Here is a 19,651-nt window from a genome sequence, read left to right as displayed (position 1 = left end):
TCAGAGGTGGGGAATCAGGGGCAGGGAATCAGTGGCAGGGAATCAGAGGCAGGGAATCTGAGGCGGGGAATCAGAGGCAGGGAATCAGACACGGGGAATCAGAGGAGGGGAATCAAAGATGGCGAATCAGAGGCGGGGAATCAGAGGTAGGGAATCGGACGCCGGGAATCAGAGGCGGGGAATCAGAGCTGGGGAATCAGAGGCGGGGAATCAGAGTTGGGGAATCAGAGGCGGGGAATCAGATATGGGGAAATAGAGGCGGGGAATCATATATGGGGTATCAGAGGTGTGGAATCAGAGGTTGGGAATCAGAGGCAGGGAATCAGAGGCGGGGAAACAGAGGCGGGGAATCAGATATGGGGAATCAGAGGTGGCGAATCAAAGGCGGTGAAACAGAGATGGGGAATCAGGGCAGGGAATCAGAGGCAGGGAATCAGAGCTGGGGAAACAGAGGCGGGGAATCAGATATGGGGAATCAGAGGTGGGGAATCAGGGGCGGGGAATCAGTGGCAGGGAATCAGAGCTGGGGAATCAGAGGTGGGGAATCAGAGCTGGGGAAACAGAGGCGGGGAATCAGATATGGGGAATCAGAGGTGGGGAATCAGGGGCCGGGAATAAAAGGCGGGGAATCAGAGCTGGGGAATCAGAGGCGGGGAATCAGAGTTGGGGAATCAGAGGAGGGGAATCAGATATGGGGAAACAGAGGCCGGGAATCAGAGGCAGGGAAACAGAGGCGGGGAATCAGATATGGGGAATCAGAGGTGGGGAATTAGAGGTTGCGTATCAGAGGCGGGCAATCAGAGGCGGGGAATCAGAGGCAGGGAATCGGATGTGCGGAATCAGAGATGGGGAATCAGAGGTGGGGATTCAGAGGTGGTGAATCAGAGAAGGGGAATCAGAGGCTGGGAATCAGAGGCAGGGAATCAGACGCAGGGAATCAGAGGCGGGGAATCATAGCTGGCGAATTAGAGGAGGGGAATCAGAGTTGGGGAATCAGAGGCGGGGAATCAGATATGGGGAAACAGAGGCGGGGAATCAGAGGCGGGGAAACAGAGGCGGGGAATCAGATATGGGGAATCAGAGGTGGGGAATCAGAGGCAGGGAATCAGATGTGCGGAATCAGAGATGGGGAATCAGAGGCAGGGAATCAGAATCAGAAGCAGGGAATCAGTGGCAGGGAATCAGAGGCCGGGAATAAAAGGCGGGGAATCAGAGGCAGGGAATCGGATGTGCGGAATCAGAGATGGGGAATCAGAGGTGGGGATTCAGAGGTGGTGAATCAGAGAAGGGGAATCAGAGGCTGGGAATCAGAGGCAGGGAATCAGATGCAGGGAATCAGAGGCGGGGAATCATAGCTGGCGAATTAGAGGAGGGGAATCAGAGTTGGGGAATCAGAGGCGGGGAATCAGAATCAGAAGCGGGGAATCAGAGGCCGGGAATCAGAGGCCGGGATTCAGATGCCGGGAATAAGAGGCCGGGAATCAGAGGTGGGGAATCAGAGTCCGGGAATCAGAGATGGGGATTCAGAGGCGGGGAATGATATATGGGGAATCAGAGGTGGGGAATCAGAGGCGGGGTAACAGAGGTGGGGAATCAGATATGGGGAATCAGAGGTGGCGAATCAAAGCCGGTGAATCAGAGATGGGGAACCAGAGGTGGGGAATCAGAGGCAGGGAATCAAACACGGGGAATCAGAGGCGGGGAATCAGAGCTGGGGAATCAGAGGCGGGGAATCAGAGTTGGGGAATCAGAGGCGGGGAATCAGATATGGGGAAACAGGGGCGGGGAATCAGAGGCAGGGAAACAGAGGCGGGGAATCAGATATGGGGAATCAGGGGTGGGGAATCAGAGGTTGGGAATCAGAGGCAGGGAATCAGAGGCGTGGAAACAGAGGCGGGGATTCAGATGTGGTGAATCAGAGATGGGGAATCAGAGGCAGGGAATCAGAATCAGAAGCGGGGTATCAGTGGCCGGGAATCAGAGGAAGGTAATCAGAGGCAGGGGATCAAACACGGGGAATCAGAGGCTGGGAATCAGAGCTGGGGAATCAGAGGCGGGGAATCAGATATGGGGAAACAGAGGCGGGGAATCAGAGGCGGGGAAACAGAGGCGGGGAATCAGACATGGGGAATCGGATGCGGGGAATCAGAGGCGGGGAATCAGAGCTGGGGAATCAGAGGCGGGGAATCAGAGTTGGGGCATAAGAGGTGGGGAATTAGATATGGGGAAACAGAGGCGGGGAATCAGAGGCGGGGAAACAGAGGCGGGGAATCAGATATGGGGAATCAGAGGAGGGAATCAGAGGCAGGGAATCAGATGCGCGGAATCAGAGATGGGGAATCAGAGGCAGGGAATCAGAATCAGAAGCGGGGAATCAGAGACCGGGAATCAGAGGCCGGGAATCAGATGCTGGGAATAAGAGGCCGGGAATCAGAGGTGGGGAATCAGAGTCCGGGAATCAGAGATGGGGATTCAGAGGCGGGGAATGAGATATGGAGAATCAGAGGTGGGGAATCAGAGGCGGGGAAACAGAGGTGGGGAATCAGATATGGGGAATCAGAGGTGGCGAATCAAAGGCGGTGAATCAGAGATGGGGAATCAGAGGCGGGGAATCAGAGGTGGGGAATCAGATATGGGGAATCAGAGGTGGCGAATCAGGGGCAGGGAATAAGTGGCAGGGAATCAGAGGCGGGGAATCTGAGGCGGGGAATCAGAGGCAGGGAATCAGACACGGGGAATCAGAGGCGGGGTATCAGAGATGGCGAATCAGAGGCGGGGAATCAGAAGCAGGGAATCGGACGTCGGGAATCAGAGGCGGGGAATCAGAGCTGGGGAATCAGAGGCGGGGAATCAGAGTTGGGGAATCAGAGGCGGGGAATCAGATATGGGGAAATAGAGGCGGGGAATCATATATGGGGAATCAGAGGTGTGGAATCAGAGGTTGGGAATCAGAGGCAGGGAATCAGAGGCGGGGAAACAGAGGCGGGGAATCAAATATGGGGAATCAGAGGTGGCGAATCAAAGGCGGGGAAACAGAGATGGGGAATCAGGGCAGGGAATCAGAGGCAGGGAATCAGAGCTGGGGAAACAGAGGCGGGGAATCAGATATGGGGAATCAGAGGTGGGGAATCAGGGGCGGGGAATCAGTGGCAGGGAATCAGAGCTGGGGAATCAGAGGTGGGGAATCAGAGCTGGGGAAACAGAGGCGGGGAATCAGATATGGGGAATCAGAGGTGGGGAATCAGGGGTGGGGAATCAGTGGCAGGGAATCAGAGGCCGGGAATAAAAGGCGGGGAATCAGAGCTGGGGAATCAGAGGCGGGGAATCAGAGTTGGGGAATCAGAGGAGGGGAATCAGATATGGGGAAACAGAGGCCGGGAATCAGAGGCAGGGAATCAGAGGCCGGGAATAAAAGGCGGGGAATCAGAGGCAGGGAATCGGATGTGCGGAATCAGAGATGGGGAATCAGAGGTGGGGATTCAGAGGTGGTGAATCAGAGAAGGGGAATCAGAGGCTGGGAATCAGAGGCAGGGAATCAGATGCAGGGAATCAGAGGCGGGGAATCATAGCTGGCGAATTAGAGGAGGGGAATCAGAGTTGGGGAATCAGAGGCGGGGAATCAGAATCAGAAGCGGGGAATCAGAGGCCGGGAATCAGAGGCCGGGATTCAGATGCCGGGAATAAGAGGCCGGGAATCAGAGGTGGGGAATCAGAGTCCGGGAATCAGAGATGGGGATTCAGAGGCGGGGAATGATATATGGGGAATCAGAGGCGGGGAATCAGAGGCGGGGTAACAGAGGTGGGGAATCAGATATGGGGAATCAGAGGTGGCGAATCAAAGGCGGTGAATCAGAGATGGGGAATCAGAGGCGGGGAATCAGAGGCAGGGAATCAAACACGGGGAATCAGAGGCGGGGAATCAGAGCTGGGGAATCAGAGGCGGGGAATCAGAGTTGGGGAATCAGAGGCGGGGAATCAGATATGGGGAAACAGGGGCGGGGAATCAGAGGCAGGGAAACAGAGGCGGGGAATCAGATATGGGGAATCAGGGGTGGGGAATCAGAGGTTGGGAATCAGAGGCAGGGAATCAGAGGCGTGGAAACAGAGGCGGGGATTCAGATGTGGTGAATCAGAGATGGGGAATCAGAGGCAGGGAATCAGAATCAGAAGCGGGGTATCAGTGGCCGGGAATCAGAGGAAGGTAATCAGAGGCAGGGGATCAAACACGGGGAATCAGAGGCTGGGAATCAGAGCTGGGGAATCAGAGGCGGGGAATCAGATATGGGGAAACAGAGGCGGGGAATCAGAGGCGGGGAATCAGACATGGGGAATCGGATGCGGGGAATCAGATGCGGGGAATCAGAGCTGGGGAATCAGAGGCGGGGAATCAGAGTTGGGGCATAAGAGGTGGGGAATTAGATATGGGGAAACAGAGGCGGGGAATCAGAGGCGGGGAAACAGAGGCGGGGAATCAGATATGGGGAATCAGAGGTGGGGAATCAGAGGCAGGGAATCAGATGTGCGGAATCAGAGATGGGGAATCAGAGGCAGGGAATCAGAATCAGAAGCGGGGAATCAGAGACCGGGAATCAGAGGCCGGGAATCAGATGCTGGGAATAAGAGGCCGGGAATCAGAGGTGGGGAATCAGAGTCCGGGAATCAGAGATGGGGATTCAGAGGCGGGGAATGAGATATGGAGAATCAGAGGCGGGGAATCAGAGGCGGGGAAACAGAGGTGGGGAATCAGATATGGGGAATCAGAGGTGGCGAATCAAAGGCGGTGAATCAGAGATGGGGAATCAGAGGCGGGGAATCAGAGGTGGGGAATCAGATATGGGGAATCAGAGGTGGCGAATCAGGGGCAGGGAATCAGTGGCAGGGAATCAGAGGCGGGGAATCTGAGGCGGGGAATCAGAGGCAGGGAATCAGACACAGGGAATCAGAGGCGGGGAATCAGAGATGGCGAATCAGAGGCGGGGAATCAGAAGCAGGGAATCGGACGCCGGGAATCAGAGTCGGGGAATCGGAGCTGGGGAATCAGAGGCGGGGAATCAGAGTTGGGGAATCAGAGGCGGGGAATCAGATATGGGGAAATAGAGGCGGGGAATCATATATGGGGAATCAGAGGTGTGGAATCAGAGGTTGGGAATCAGAGGCAGGGAATCAGAGGCGGGGAATCAGGGGCGGGGAATCAGTGGCAGGGAATCAGAGCTGGGGAATCAGAGGTGGGGAATCAGAGGCAGGGAATCAGATGTGCGGAATCAGAGATGGGGAATCAGAGGCAGGGAATCAGAATCAGAAGCAGGGAATCAGTGGCAGGGAATCAGAGGCCGGGAATAAAAGGCGGGGAATCAGAGGCAGGGAATCGGATGTGCGGAATCAGAGATGGGGAATCAGAGGTGGGGATTCAGAGGTGGTGAATCAGAGAGGGGGAATCAGAGGCTGGGAATCAGAGGCAGGGAATCAGATGCAGGGAATCAGAGGCGGGGAATCATAGCTGGCGAATTAGAGGAGGGGAATCAGAGTTGGGGAATCAGAGGCGGGGAAACAGAGGCGGGGATTCAGATGTGGTGAATCAGAGATGGGGAATCAGAGGCAGGGAATCAGAGGAAGGTAATCAGAGGCAGGGGATCAAACACGGGGAATCAGAGGCTGGGAATCAGAGGCGGGGAATCATAGCTGGCGAATTAGAGGAGGGGAATCAGAGATGGGGAATCAGAGGTGGGGAATCAGGGGCAGGGAATCAGTGGCAGGGAATCAGACGCGGGGAATCAGAGGCGGGGAATCAGAGGCGGGGAATCAGAGGCGGGGAATCAGAGGCAGGGAATCGGATGTGCGGAATCAGAGATGGGGAATCAGAGGTGGGGAATCAAAGCTGGGGAATCAGAGGCGGGGAATCAGAGATGGGGAATCAGAGGTGGGGATTCAGAGGTGGTGAATCAGAGAAGGGGAATCAGAGGCTGGGAATCAGAGGCATGGAATCAGACGCATGGAATCAGAGGCGGGGAATCATAGCTGGCGAATTAGAGGAGGGGAATCAGAGTTGGGGAATCAGAGGCGGGGAATCAGATATGGGGAAACAGAGGCGGGGAATCAGAGGCGGGGAAACAGAGGCGGGGAATCAGATATGGGGAATCAGAGGTGGGGAATCAGAGGCAGGGAATCAGATGTGCGGAATCAGAGATGGGGAATCAGAGGCAGGGAATCAGAATCAGAAGCAGGGAATCAGAGGCCGGGAATCAGAGGCCGGAATCAGATGCTGGGAATCAGAGGCCTGGAATCAGAGGCGGGGAATCAGAGGCAGGGAATCAGATGCGGGGAATCAGAGGCGGGGAATCAGAGCTGGGGAATCAGAGGCAGCGTATTAGAGTTGGGGAATCAGAGGCGGGGAATCAGATATGGGGAAAAAGAGGTGGGGAATCAGAGGCGGGGAAACAGAGGCAGGGAATCAGATATGGGGAATCAGAGGCGGGGAATCAGAGGTGGGGAATCATAGGCAGGGAATCGGATGTACGGAATCAGAGATGGGGTATCAGAGGTGGGGAATCAGAGGTGGTGAGTCAGAGATGGGGAATCAGAGGCGGGGAATCAGAGGCAGGGAATCAGAAACGGGGAATCAGAGGCGGGCAATCATAACTGGCGAATCAGAGGAGGGGAATCAGTGGTGGGGAATCAGAGGCGGGGAATCAGATATGGTGAATCAGAGGTGGGGAATCAGACGCGGGGAAACAGAGGCCGGGAATCAGATATGTTGTATCAGAGGTGGGGAATCCTAGGCGGGAAATCAGAGCTGGGGAATCAGAGGCGGGGAAATCAGAGTTGGGGAATCAGAGTCCGGGAATCAGAGATGGGAAATCAGAGGAGGGGAATCAAATATGGGGAATCAGAGGCGGGGAATCAGAGTTGGGGAATCAGAGTCCGGGAATCAGAGATGGGGAATCAGAGGCGGGGAATCAAATATGGGGAATCAGAGGCGGGGAATCAGATGCGGGGAAACAGAGGCGGTGAATCAGATATGGGCAATCAGAGGTGGCGAATCAGAGGTAGAGAATCAGAGATGGGGAAGCAGAGGTGGGGAATCAGAGGCGGGAAATCGGAGCTGGGGAATCAGAGGCGGGGAATCAGAGTTGGGGAATCAGAGTCCGGGAATCAGAGATGGGGAATCAGAGGCGGGGAATCAAATATGGGGAATCAGAGGCGGGGAAACAGAGGCGGTGAATCAGATATGGGGTATCAGAGGTGGCGAATCAGAGGTTGAGAATCAGAGATGGGGAAGCAGAGGTGGGGAATCAGATGTGATGAATTAGAGATGGGGAATCAGAGGCGGGGTATCAGAGGCGGCCAATCAGAGGCGGGGAATCAGAGGCGTTGAATCAGATATGGGAAATCAGAGGTGGGGAATCAGAGGCGGGGAAACAGAGGCGGGGAATCAGATATGGGGTATCAGAGGTGGGGAATCAGGGGCGGGGAATCAGTGGCAGGGAATCAGAGGAGGGGATTCAGAGGCGGGGAATCAGAGGCAGGGAATCAGACACTGGGAATCAGAGGCAGTGAATCAGGGATGGGGAATGAGAGGCCGGGAAACAGAGGTGGGGAATCAGAGACCGGGAATCAGAGATGGGGAATCAGAGGCGGGGAATCAGATATGGGGAATCAGAGGCGGGGAATCAGAAGCGGGGAAACAGAGGCGGTGAATCAGATATTCGGAATCAGAGGTTGCGAATCAGAGGTAGAGAATCAGAGATGGGGAAGCAGAGGTGGGGAATCAGATGTGATGAATTAGAGATAGGGAATCAGAGGCGGGGTATCAGAGGTGCCAATCAGAGGCGGTGAAACAGAGGCGGGGAATCAGATATGGGGAAACAGAGGCGGGGAATCAGAGGCAGGGAAACAGAGGCGGGGAATCAGATATGGGGAATCAGAGGTGGGGAATAACAGGTTGCGAATCAGAGGCAGGGAATCAGAGGCGGGGAATCAGAGGCGGGGAATCAGAGGCAGGGAATCGGATGTGCAGAATCAGAGATGGGGAATCAGAGGTGGGGAATCAGAGGTGGTGAATCAGAGATGGGGAATCAAAGGCGTGGAATCAGAGGCAGGGTCAGACACGGGGAATCAGAGGCGGGGAATCAGATGCGGGGAACCAGAGGAGGGGAATCATAGCTGGCGAATCAGAGGAGGGGAATCAGTGGTGGGGAATCAGAGGCGGGGAATCAGATATGGTGAATCAGAGGTGGGGAATCAGAGGCGGGGAAACAGAGGCCGGGAATCAGATATGTTGTATCACAGGTGGGGAATCAGAGGCGGGAAATCAGAGCTGGGGATTCAGAGGCGGGGAAATCAGAGTTGGGGAATCAGAGTCCGGGAATCAGAGATGGGAAATCAGAGGAGGGGAATCAAATATGGGGAATCAGAGGCGGGGAATCAGAGTTGGGGAATGAGTCCGGGAATCAGAGATGGGGAATCAGAGGCGGGGAATCAAATATGGGGAATGAGAGGCGGGGAATCAGATGCGGGGAAACAGAGGCGGTGATTCAGATATGGGCAATCAGAGGTGGCGAATCAGAGGTAGAGAATCAGGGATGGGGAAGCAGAGGTGGGGAATCAGATGTGATGAATTAGAGATGGGGAATCAGAGGCGGGGTATCAGAGGCGGGGAATCAGAGTTGGGGAATCAGAGGAGGGGAATCAGATATGGGGAAACAGAGGCCGGGAATCAGAGGCAGGGAAACAGAGGCGGGGAATCAGATATGGGGAATCAGAGGTGGGGAATTAGAGGTTGCGAATCAGAGGCAGGGAATCAGAGGCGGGGAATCAGAGGCGGGGAATCAGAGGCAGGGAATCGGATGAGCGGAATCAGAGATGGGGAATCAGAGGTGGGGAATCAGAGGTGGAGAATCAGAGAAGGGGAATCAGAGGCGGGGAATCAGATGCAGGGAATCAGATGCAGGGAATAAGATGCGTGGAATCATAGCTGGCGAATCAGAGGAGGGGAATCAGAGTTGGGTAATCAGAGGCGGGGAATCAGATATGGGGAAACAGAGGCGGGGAATCAGAGGCGGGGAAACAGAGGCGGGGAATCAGATATGGGGATTCAGAGGTGGGGAATCAGAGGTTGGGAATCAGAGGCAGGGAATCAGAGGCGGGGAATCAGAGGCAGGGAATCAGATGCGGGGAATCAGAGGCAGGGAATCAGAGCTGGGGAATCAGAGGCGGGGAATCAGAGTTGTAGAATCAGAGGCCTGGAATTAGATATGGCGAAACAGAGGCGGTGAATCAGAGACGGGGAAACAGAGGCGGGGAATCAGATATGGGGAATCAGCGGTGGCGAATTAAAGGCGGTGTATCAGAGATGGGGAATCAGGGCAGGGAATCAGAGGCAGGGAATCAAACACGGGGAATCAGAGGCGGGGAATCAGAGCTGGGGAATCAGAGGCGGGGATTCAGAGTTGGGGAATCAGAGGCGGGGAATCAGAGGCGGGGAAACAGAGGCGGGGAATCAGATATGGGGAATCAGAGGTGGGGAATCAGAGGTTGGGAATCAGAAGCAGGGAATCAGAGGCGGGGAATCAGAGGCGGGGAATCAGAGGCAGGGAATCCGATGTGCGGAATCGGAGATGGGGAATCAGAGGCAGGGAATCAGAGGCGGGGAATCAGAGGCGGAGAATCAGAGGCCGGGAATCAGATATGGGGAATCAGAGGTGGGGAATCAGGGGCGGGGAATCAGTGGCAGGGAATCAGAGCTGGGGAATCCGAGGTGGGGAATCAGAGCTGGGGAAACAGAGGCGGGGAATCAGATATGGGGAATCAGAGGTGGGGAATTGGGGGCGGGGAATCAGTGGCAGGGAATCAGAGGCCGGGAATAAAAGGCGGGGAATCAGAGCTGGGGAATCAGAGGCGGGGAATCAGAGTTGGGGAATCAGAGGAGGGGAATCAGATATGGGGAAACAGAGGCCGGGAATCAGAGGCAGGGAAACAGGCGGGGAATCAGATATGGGGAATCAGAGGTGGGGAATTAGAGGTTGCGTATCAGAGGCGGGGAATCAGAGGCGGGGAATCAGAGGCAGGGAATCGGATGTGCGGAATCAGAGATGGGGAATCAGAGGTGGGGATTCAGAGGTGGTGAATCAGAGAAGGGGAATCAGAGGCTGGGAATCAGAGGCAGGGAATTAGACGCAGGGAATCAGAGGCGGGGAATCATAGCTGGCGAATTAGAGGAGGGGAATCAGATATGGGGAAACAGAGGCGGGGAATCAGAGGCGGGGAATAAAAGGCGGGGAATCAGAGCTGGGGAATCAGAGGCGGGGAATCAGAGTTGGGGAATCAGAGGAGGGGAATCAGATATGGGGAAACAGAGGCGGGGAATCAGAGGCGGGGAAACAGAGGCGGTGAATCAGATATGGGGAATCAGAGGTGGGGAATCAGAGGCAGGGAATCAGATGTGCGGAATCAGAGATGGGGAATCAGAGGAAGGGAATCAGAATCAGAAGCAGGGAATCAGTGGCAGGGAATCAGAGGCCGGGAATAAAAGGCGGGGAATCAGAGGCAGGGAATTGGATGTGCGGATTCAGAGATGGGGAATCAGAGGTGGGGATTCAGAGGTGGTGAATCAGAGAAGGGGAATCAGAGGCTGGGAATCAGAGGCAGGGAATCAGATGCAGGGAATCAGAGGCGGGGAATCATAGCTGGCGAATTAGAGGAGGGGAATCAGAGTTGGGGAATCAGAGGCGGGGAATCAGATATGGGGAAACAGAGGCGGGGAATCAGAGGTGGGGAAACAAAGGCGGGGAATCAGAGATGGGGAATCAGAGGTGGGGAATCAGGGGCAGGGAATCAGTGGCAGGGAATCAGACGCGGGGAATCAGAGGCGGGGAATCAGAGGCGGGGAATCAGAGGCGGGGAATCAGAGGCGGGGAATCAGAGGCAGGGAATCGGATGTGCGGAATCAGAGATGGGGAATCAGAGGCGGGGAATCAGAGGCTGGGAATCAGAGGCAGGGAATCAGACGCAGGGAATAAGGGGCGGGGAATCATAGCTGGCGAATTAGAGGAGGGGAATCAGAGTTGGGGAATCAGAGGCGGGGAATCATATATGGGGAATCAGAGGTGGGGAATCAGGGGCAGGGAATCAGTGGCAGGGAATCAGAGGCGGGGAATCATAGCTGGCGAATTAGAGGAATGGAATCAGAGTTGGGCAAACAGAGGCGGGGAATCAGATATGGGGAATCAGAGGTGGGGAATCAGGGGCAGGGAATCAGTGGCAGGGAATCAGACGCGGGGAATCAGAGGCGGGGAATCAGAGGCAGGGAATCAGACACGGGGAATCAGAGGCGGGGAATCAGAGATGGGGAATCAGAGGCGGGGAATCAGAGGCAGGGAATCAGTGGCCGGGAATCAGATGCTGGGAATAAGAGGCCGGGAATCAGAGGTGGGGAAACAGAGGCGGGGAATCAGATATGGGGAATCAGAGGTGGGGAATCAGGGGCGGGGAATCAGTGGCAGGGAATCAGAGGCCGGGAATAAAAGACGGGGAATCAAAGCTGGGGAATCAGAGGCGGGGAATCAGAGTTGGGGAATCAGAGGAGGGGAATCAGATATGGGGAAACAGAGGCCGGGAATCAGAGGCAGGGAAACAGAGGCGGGGAATCAGAGGCAGGGAATCGGATGTGCGGAATCAGAGATGGGGAATCAGAGGTGGGGATTCAGAGGTGGTGAATCAGAGAAGGGGAATCAGAGGCTGGGAATCAGAGGCATGGAATCAGACGCAGGGAATCAGAGGCGGGGAATCATAGCTGGCGAATTAGAGGAGGGGAATCAGAGTTGGGGATTCAGAGGCGGGGAATCAGATATGGGGAAACAGAGGCGGGGAATCAGAGGCGGGGAAACAGAGGCGGGGAATCAGATATGGGGAATCAGAGGTGGGGAATCAGAGGCAGGGAATCAGATGTGCGGAATCAGAGATGGGGAATCAGAGGCAGGGAATCAGAATCAGAAGCAGGGAATCAGAGGCCGGGAATCAGAGGCCGGAATCAGATTCTGGGAATCAGAGGCCTGGAATCAGAGGCGGGGAATCAGAGGCAGGGAATCAGATGCGGGGAATCAGAGGCGGGGAATCAGAGCTGGGGAATCAGAGGCAGCGTATAAGAGTTGGGGAATCAGAGGTGGTGAGTCAGAGATGGGGAATCAGAGGCGGGGAATCAGAGGCAGGGAATCAGAAACGGGGAATCAGAGGCGGGCAATCATAACTGGCGAATCAGAGGAGGGGAATCAGTGGTGGGGAATCAGAGGCGGGGAATCAGATATGGTGAATCAGAGGTGGGGAATCAGACGCGGGGAAACAGAGGCCGGAAATCAGATATGTTGTATCAGAGGTGGGGAATCAGAGGTGGGAAATCAGAGCTGGGGAATCAGAGGCGGGGAAATCAGAGTTGGGGAATCAGAGTCCGGGAATCAGAGATGGGAAATCAGAGGAGGGGAATCAAATATGGGGAATCAGAGGCGGGGAATCAGAGTTGGGGAATCAGAGTCCGGGAATCAGAGATGGGGAATCAGAGGCGGGGAATCAAATATGGGGAATCAGAGGCGGGGAATCAGAGGCGGGGAAACAGAGGCGGTGAATCAGATATGGGCAATCAGAGGTGGCGAATCAGAGGTAGAGAATCAGAGATGGGGAAGCAGAGGTGGGGAATCAGAGGCGGGAAATCAGAGCTGGGGAATCAGAGGCGGGGAATCAGAGTTGGGGAATCAGAGTCCGGGAATCAGAGATGGGGAATCAGAGGCGGGGAATCAAATATGGGGAATCAGAGGCGGGGAATCAGAGGCGGGGAAACAGAGGCGGTGAATCAGATATGGGGAATCAGAGGTGGCGAATCAGAGGTTGAGAATCAGAGATGGGGAAGCAGAGGTGGGGAATCAGATGTGATGAATTAGAGATGGGGAATCAGAGGCGGGGTATCAGAGGCGGCCAATCAGAGGCGGGGAATCAGAGGCGTGGAATCAGATATGGGAAATCAGAGGTGGGGAATCAGAGGCGGGGAAACAGAGGCGGGGAATCAGATATGGGGTATCAGAGGTGGGGAATCAGGGGCGGGGAATCAGTGGCAGGGAATCAGAGGAGGGGATTCAGAGGCGGGGAATCAGAGGCAGGGAATCAGACACTGGGAATCAGAGGCGGTGAATCACGGATGGGGAATGAGAGGCCGGGAAACAGAGGTGGGGAATCAGAGACCGGGAATCAGAGATGGGGAATCAGAGGCGGGGAATCAGATATGGGGAATCAGAGGCGGGGAATCAGAAGCGGGGAAACAGAGGCGGTGAATCAGATATTCGGAATCAGAGGTTGCGAATCAGAGGTAGAGAATCAGAGATGGGGAAGCAGAGGTGGGGAATCAGATGTGATGAATTAGAGATGGGGAATCAGAGGCGGGGTATCAGAGGTGCCAATCAGAGGCGGTGAAACAGAGGCGGGGAATCAGATATGGGGAAACAGAGGCGGGGATTCAGAGGCAGGGAAACAGAGGCGGGGAATCAGATATGGGGAATCAGAGGTGGGGAATAACAGGTTGCGAATCAGAGGCAGGGAATCAGAGGCGGGGAATCAGAGGCGGGGAATCAGAGGCAGGGAATCGGATGTGCAGAATCAGAGATGGGGAATCAGAGGTGGGGAATCAGGTGGTGAATCAGAGATGGGGAATCAAAGGCGTGGAATCAGAGGCAGGGTCAGACACGGGGAATCAGAGGCGGGGAATCAGATGCGGGGAACCAGAGGAGGGGAATCATAGCTGGCGAATCAGAGGAGGGGTATCAGTGGTGGGGAATCAGAGGCGGGGAATCAGATATGGTGAATCAGAGGTGGGGAATCAGAGGCGGGGAAACAGAGGCCGGGAATCAGATATGTTGTATCACAGGTGGGGAATCAGAGGCGGGAAATCAGAGCTGGGGATTCAGAGGCGGGGAAATCAGAGTTGGGGAATCAGAGTCCGGGAATCAGAGATGGGAAATCAGAGGAGGGGAATCAAATATGGGGAATCAGAGGCGGGGAATCAGAGTTGGGGAATGAGTCCGGGAATCAGAGATGGGGAATCAGAGGCGGGGAATCAAATATGGGGAATCAGAGGCGGGGAATCAGATGCGGGGAAACAGAGGCGGTGAATCAGATATGGGCAATCAGAGGTGGCGAATCAGATGTAGAGAATCAGGGATGGGGAAGCAGAGGTGGGGAATCAGATGTGATGAATTAGAGATGGGGAATCAGATGCGGGGTATCAGAGGCGGGGAATCAGAGTTGGGGAATCAGAGGAGGGGAATCAGATATGGGGAAACAGAGGCCGGGAATCAGAGGCAGGGAAACAGAGGCGGGGAATCAGATATGGGGAATCAGAGGTGGGGAATTAGAGGTTGCGAATCAGAGGCAGGGAATCAGAGGCGGGGAATCAGAGGCGGGGAATCAGAGGCGGGGAATCAGAGGCAGGGAATCGGATGAGCGGAATCAGAGATGGGGAATCAGAGGTGGGGAATCAGAGGTGGAGAATCAGAGAAGGGGAATCAGAGGCGGCGAATCAGATGCAGGGAATCAGATGCAGGGAATCAGAGGCGGGGAATCATAGCTGGCGAATCAGAGGAGGGGAATCAGAGTTGGGGAATCAGAGGCGGGGAATCAGATATGGGGAAACAGAGGCGGGGAATCAGAGGTGGGGAAACAGAGGCGGGGAATCAGATATGGGGATTCAGAGGTGGGGAATCAGAGGTTGGGAATCAGAGGCAGGGAATCAGAGGCGGGGAATCAGAGGCAGGGAATCAGATGCGGGGAATCAGAGGCAGGGAATCAGAGCTGGGGAATCAGAGGCGGGGAATCAGAGTTGGGGAATCAGAGGCGTGGAATTAGATATGGCGAAACAGAGGCGGGGAATCAGAGACGGGGAAACAGAGGCGGGGAATCAGATATGGGGAATCAGCGGTGGCGAATTAAAGGCGGTGTATCAGAGATGGGGAATCAGGGCAGGGAATCAGAGGCAGGGAATCAAACACGGTGAATCAGAGGCGGGGAATCAGAGCTGGGGAATCAGAGGCGGGGATTCAGAGTTGGGGAATCAGAGGCGGGGAATCAGAGGCGGGGAATCAGAGGCGGGGAATCAGATATGGGGAATCAGAGGTGGGGAATCAGAGGTTGGGAATCAGAAGCAGGGAATCAGAGGCGGGGAATCAGAGGCGGGGAATCAGAGGCAGGGAATCCGATGTGCGGAATCGGAGATGGGGAATCAGAGGCAGGGAATCAGAGGCGGGGAATCAGAGGCGGAGAATCAGAGGCCGGGAATCAGATATGGGGAAACAGAGGCGGGGGATCAGAGGCGGGGAAACAGAGGCGGGGAATCAGATATGGGGAATCAGAGGTGGGGAATCAGAGGTTGGGAATCAGAGGCAGGGAATCAGAGGCTGGGAATCAGATGCAGGGAATCAGATGCGGGGAATCAGAGGCGGGGAATCAGAGCTGGGGAATCAGAGCTGGGGAATCAGAGTTGGGGAATCAGAGTCGGGGACTTAGATATGGGGAAACAGAGGCGGGGAATCAGAGGCGGGGAAACAGACGCAGGGAATCAGAGGCGGGGATTCAGAGCTGGGGAATCAGAGGCGGGGAATCAGAGTTGGGGAATCAGAGGCGGGGAATCAGATATGGGGAATCAGAGGCGGGGAATCAGAGGCGGGGAAACAGAGGCAGGGAATCAGATATGGGGAATCAGAGGTGGGGTATCAGGGGCAGGAAATCAGTGGCAGGGAATCAGAGGCGGGGAATCAGAGGCGGGGAATCAGAGGCAGGGAATCAGACACGGGGAATCAGATATGGGGAAACAGAGGCGGGGAATCAGAGGCGGGCAAACAGAGGCGGGGAATTAGATATGGGGAATCAGAGGTGGGGAATCAGAGGTGGTGAATCAGAGATGGGGAATCACAGGCGGGGAATCAGAGGCAGGGAATAGAACGCGGGGAATCAGAGGCGGGGAATCAGAGCTGGGGAATCAGAGGCGGGGAATCATAGTTGGGAATCAGAGGTGGGGAATCAGATATGGGGAAACAGAGGCGTGGAATCAAAGGCGGGGAAACAGAGGCGGGGAATCAGATATGGGGAATCGGATGCGGGGAATCAGAGGCGGGGAATCAGAGCTGGGGAATCAGAGGCGGGGTATCAGAGTTGGGGCATCTGAGGTGGGGAATTAGATATGGGAAACAGAGGCGGGGAATCAGAGGCGGGGAAACAGAGGCGGGGAATCAGATATGGGGAATCAGAGGTGGGGAATCAGAGGCAGGGAATCAGATGTGCGGAATCAGAGATGGGGAATCAGAGGCAGGGAATCAGAATCAGAAGCGGGGAATCAGAGGCCGGGAATCAGAGGCCGGGATTCAGATGCCGGGAATAAGAGGCCGGGAATCAGAGGTGGGGAATCAGAGTCCGGGAATCAGAGATGGGGATTCAGAGGCGGGGAATGATATATGGGGAATCAGAGGCGGGGAATCAGAGGCAGGGAATCAAACACGGGGAATCAGAGGCGGGGAATCAGAGCTGGGGAATCAGAGGCGGGGAATCAGAGTTGGGGAATCAGAGGTGGGGAATCAGATATGGGGAAACAGGGGCGGGGAATCAGAGGCAGGGAAACAGAGGCGGGGAATCAGATATGGGGAATCAGGGGTGGGGAATCAGAGGTTGGGAATCAGAGGCAGGGAATCAGTGGCGTGGAAACAGAGGCGGGGATTCAGATGTGGTGAATCAGAGATGGGGAATCAGAGGCAGGGAATCAGAATCAGAAGCGGGGTATCAGTGGCCGGGAATCAGAGGAAGGTAATCAGAGGCAGGGGATCAAACACGGGGAATCAGAGGCTGGGAATCAGAGCTGGGGAATCAGAGGCGGGGAATCAGAGCTGGGGAATCACAGGCGGGGAATCAGAGATGGGGAATCAGAGGCGGGAATCAGAGGCAGGGAATCAGATGCGGGGAATCAGAGGCGGGGAATCAGAGCTGGCGAATCAGAGGTGGGGAATCAGAGGTGGGCAATCAGAGGATGGGAATCAGATATGGGGAATCAGGGGCGGGGAATCAGAGCTGGGGAATCACAGGCGGTGAAACAGAGGCGGGGAATCAGATATTGGGAATCAGAGGTGGGGAATCAGAGGTTGGGAATCAGAGTCCTGGAATCAGAGGCGGGGAAACAGAGGCGGTGAATCAGATATGGGGAATCAGAGGTGGCGAATCAGAGGTTGAGAATCAGAGATGGGGAAGCAGAGGTGGGGAATCAGATGTGATGAATTAGAGATGGGGAATCAGAGGCGGGGTATCAGAGGCGGCCAATCAGAGGCGGGGAATCAGAGGCGTGGAATCAGATATGGGAAATCAGAGGTGGGGAATCAGAGGCGGGGAAACAGAGGCGGGGAATCAGATATGGGGTATCAGAGGTGGGGAATCAGGGGCGGGGAATCAGTGGCAGGGAATCAGAGGAGGGGATTCAGAGGCGGGGAATCAGAGGCAGGGAATCAGACACTGGGAATCAGAGGCGGTGAATCACGGATGGGGAATGAGAGGCCGGGAAACAGAGGTGGGGAATCAGAGACCGGGAATCAGAGATGGGGAATCAGAGGCGGGGAATCAGATATGGGGAATCAGAGGCGGGGAATCAGAAGCGGGGAAACAGAGGCGGTGAATCAGATATTCGGAATCAGAGGTTGCGAATCAGAGGTAGAGAATCAGAGATGGGGAAGCAGAGGTGGGGAATCAGATGTGATGAATTAGAGATGGGGAATCAGAGGCGGGGTATCAGAGGTGCCAATCAGAGGCGGTGAAACAGAGGCGGGGAATCAGATATGGGGAAACAGAGGCGGGGATTCAGAGGCAGGGAAACAGAGGCGGGGAATCAGATATGGGGAATCAGAGGTGGGGAATAACAGGTTGCGAATCAGAGGCAGGGAATCAGAGGCGGGGAATCAGAGGCGGGGAATCAGAGGCAGGGAATCGGATGTGCAGAATCAGAGATGGGGAATCAGAGGTGGGGAATCAGGTGGTGAATCAGAGATGGGGAATCAAAGGCGTGGAATCAGAGGCAGGGTCAGACACGGGGAATCAGAGGCGGGGAATCAGATGCGGGGAACCAGAGGAGGGGAATCATAGCTGGCGAATCAGAGGAGGGGTATCAGTGGTGGGGAATCAGAGGCGGGGAATCAGATATGGTGAATCAGAGGTGGGGAATCAGAGGCGGGGAAACAGAGGCCGGGAATCAGATATGTTGTATCACAGGTGGGGAATCAGAGGCGGGAAATCAGAGCTGGGGATTCAGAGGCGGGGAAATCAGAGTTGGGGAATCAGAGTCCGGGAATCAGAGATGGGAAATCAGAGGAGGGGAATCAAATATGGGGAATCAGAGGCGGGGAATCAGAGTTGGGGAATGAGTCCGGGAATCAGAGATGGGGAATCAGAGGCGGGGAATCAAATATGGGGAATCAGAGGCGGGGAATCAGATGCGGGGAAACAGAGGCGGTGAATCAGATATGGGCAATCAGAGGTGGCGAATCAGATGTAGAGAATCAGGGATGGGGAAGCAGAGGTGGGGAATCAGATGTGATGAATTAGAGATGGGGAATCAGATGCGGGGTATCAGAGGCGGGGAATCAGAGTTGGGGAATCAGAGGAGGGGAATCAGATATGGGGAAACAGAGGCCGGGAATCAGAGGCAGGGAAACAGAGGCGGGGAATCAGATATGGGGAATCAGAGGTGGGGAATTAGAGGTTGCGAATCAGAGGCAGGGAATCAGAGGCGGGGAATCAGAGGCGGGGAATCAGAGGCGGGGAATCAGAGGCAGGGAATCGGATGAGCGGAATCAGAGATGGGGAATCAGAGGTGGGGAATCAGAGGTGGAGAATCAGAGAAGGGGAATCAGAGGCGGCGAATCAGATGCAGGGAATCAGATGCAGGGAATCAGAGGCGGGGAATCATAGCTGGCGAATCAGAGGAGGGGAATCAGAGTTGGGGAATCAGAGGCGGGGAATCAGATATGGGGAAACAGAGGCGGGGAATCAGAGGTGGGGAAACAGAGGCGGGGAATCAGATATGGGGATTCAGAGGTGGGGAATCAGAGGTTGGGAATCAGAGGCAGGGAATCAGAGGCGGGGAATCAGAGGCAGGGAATCAGATGCGGGGAATCAGAGGCAGGGAATCAGAGCTGGGGAATCAGAGGCGGGGAATCAGAGTTGGGGAATCAGAGGCGTGGAATTAGATATGGCGAAACAGAGGCGGGGAATCAGAGACGGGGAAACAGAGGCGGGGAATCAGATATGGGGAATCAGCGGTGGCGAATTAAAGGCGGTGTATCAGAGATGGGGAATCAGGGCAGGGAATCAGAGGCAGGGAATCAAACACGGTGAATCAGAGGCGGGGAATCAGAGCTGGGGAATCAGAGGCGGGGATTCAGAGTTGGGGAATCAGAGGCGGGGAATCAGAGGCGGGGAATCAGAGGCGGGGAATCAGATATGGGGAATCAGAGGTGGGGAATCAGAGGTTGGGAATCAGAAGCAGGGAATCAGAGGCGGGGAATCAGAGGCGGGGAATCAGAGGCAGGGAATCCGATGTGCGGAATCGGAGATGGGGAATCAGAGGCAGGGAATCAGAGGCGGGGAA

This window comes from Narcine bancroftii, chromosome 8, assembly GCF_036971445.1.
Source record: "Narcine bancroftii isolate sNarBan1 chromosome 8, sNarBan1.hap1, whole genome shotgun sequence".
NCBI classification, from domain to species: Eukaryota; Metazoa; Chordata; class Chondrichthyes; order Torpediniformes; family Narcinidae; genus Narcine; species Narcine bancroftii.
This window is presented reverse-complemented; position numbering follows the sequence as displayed.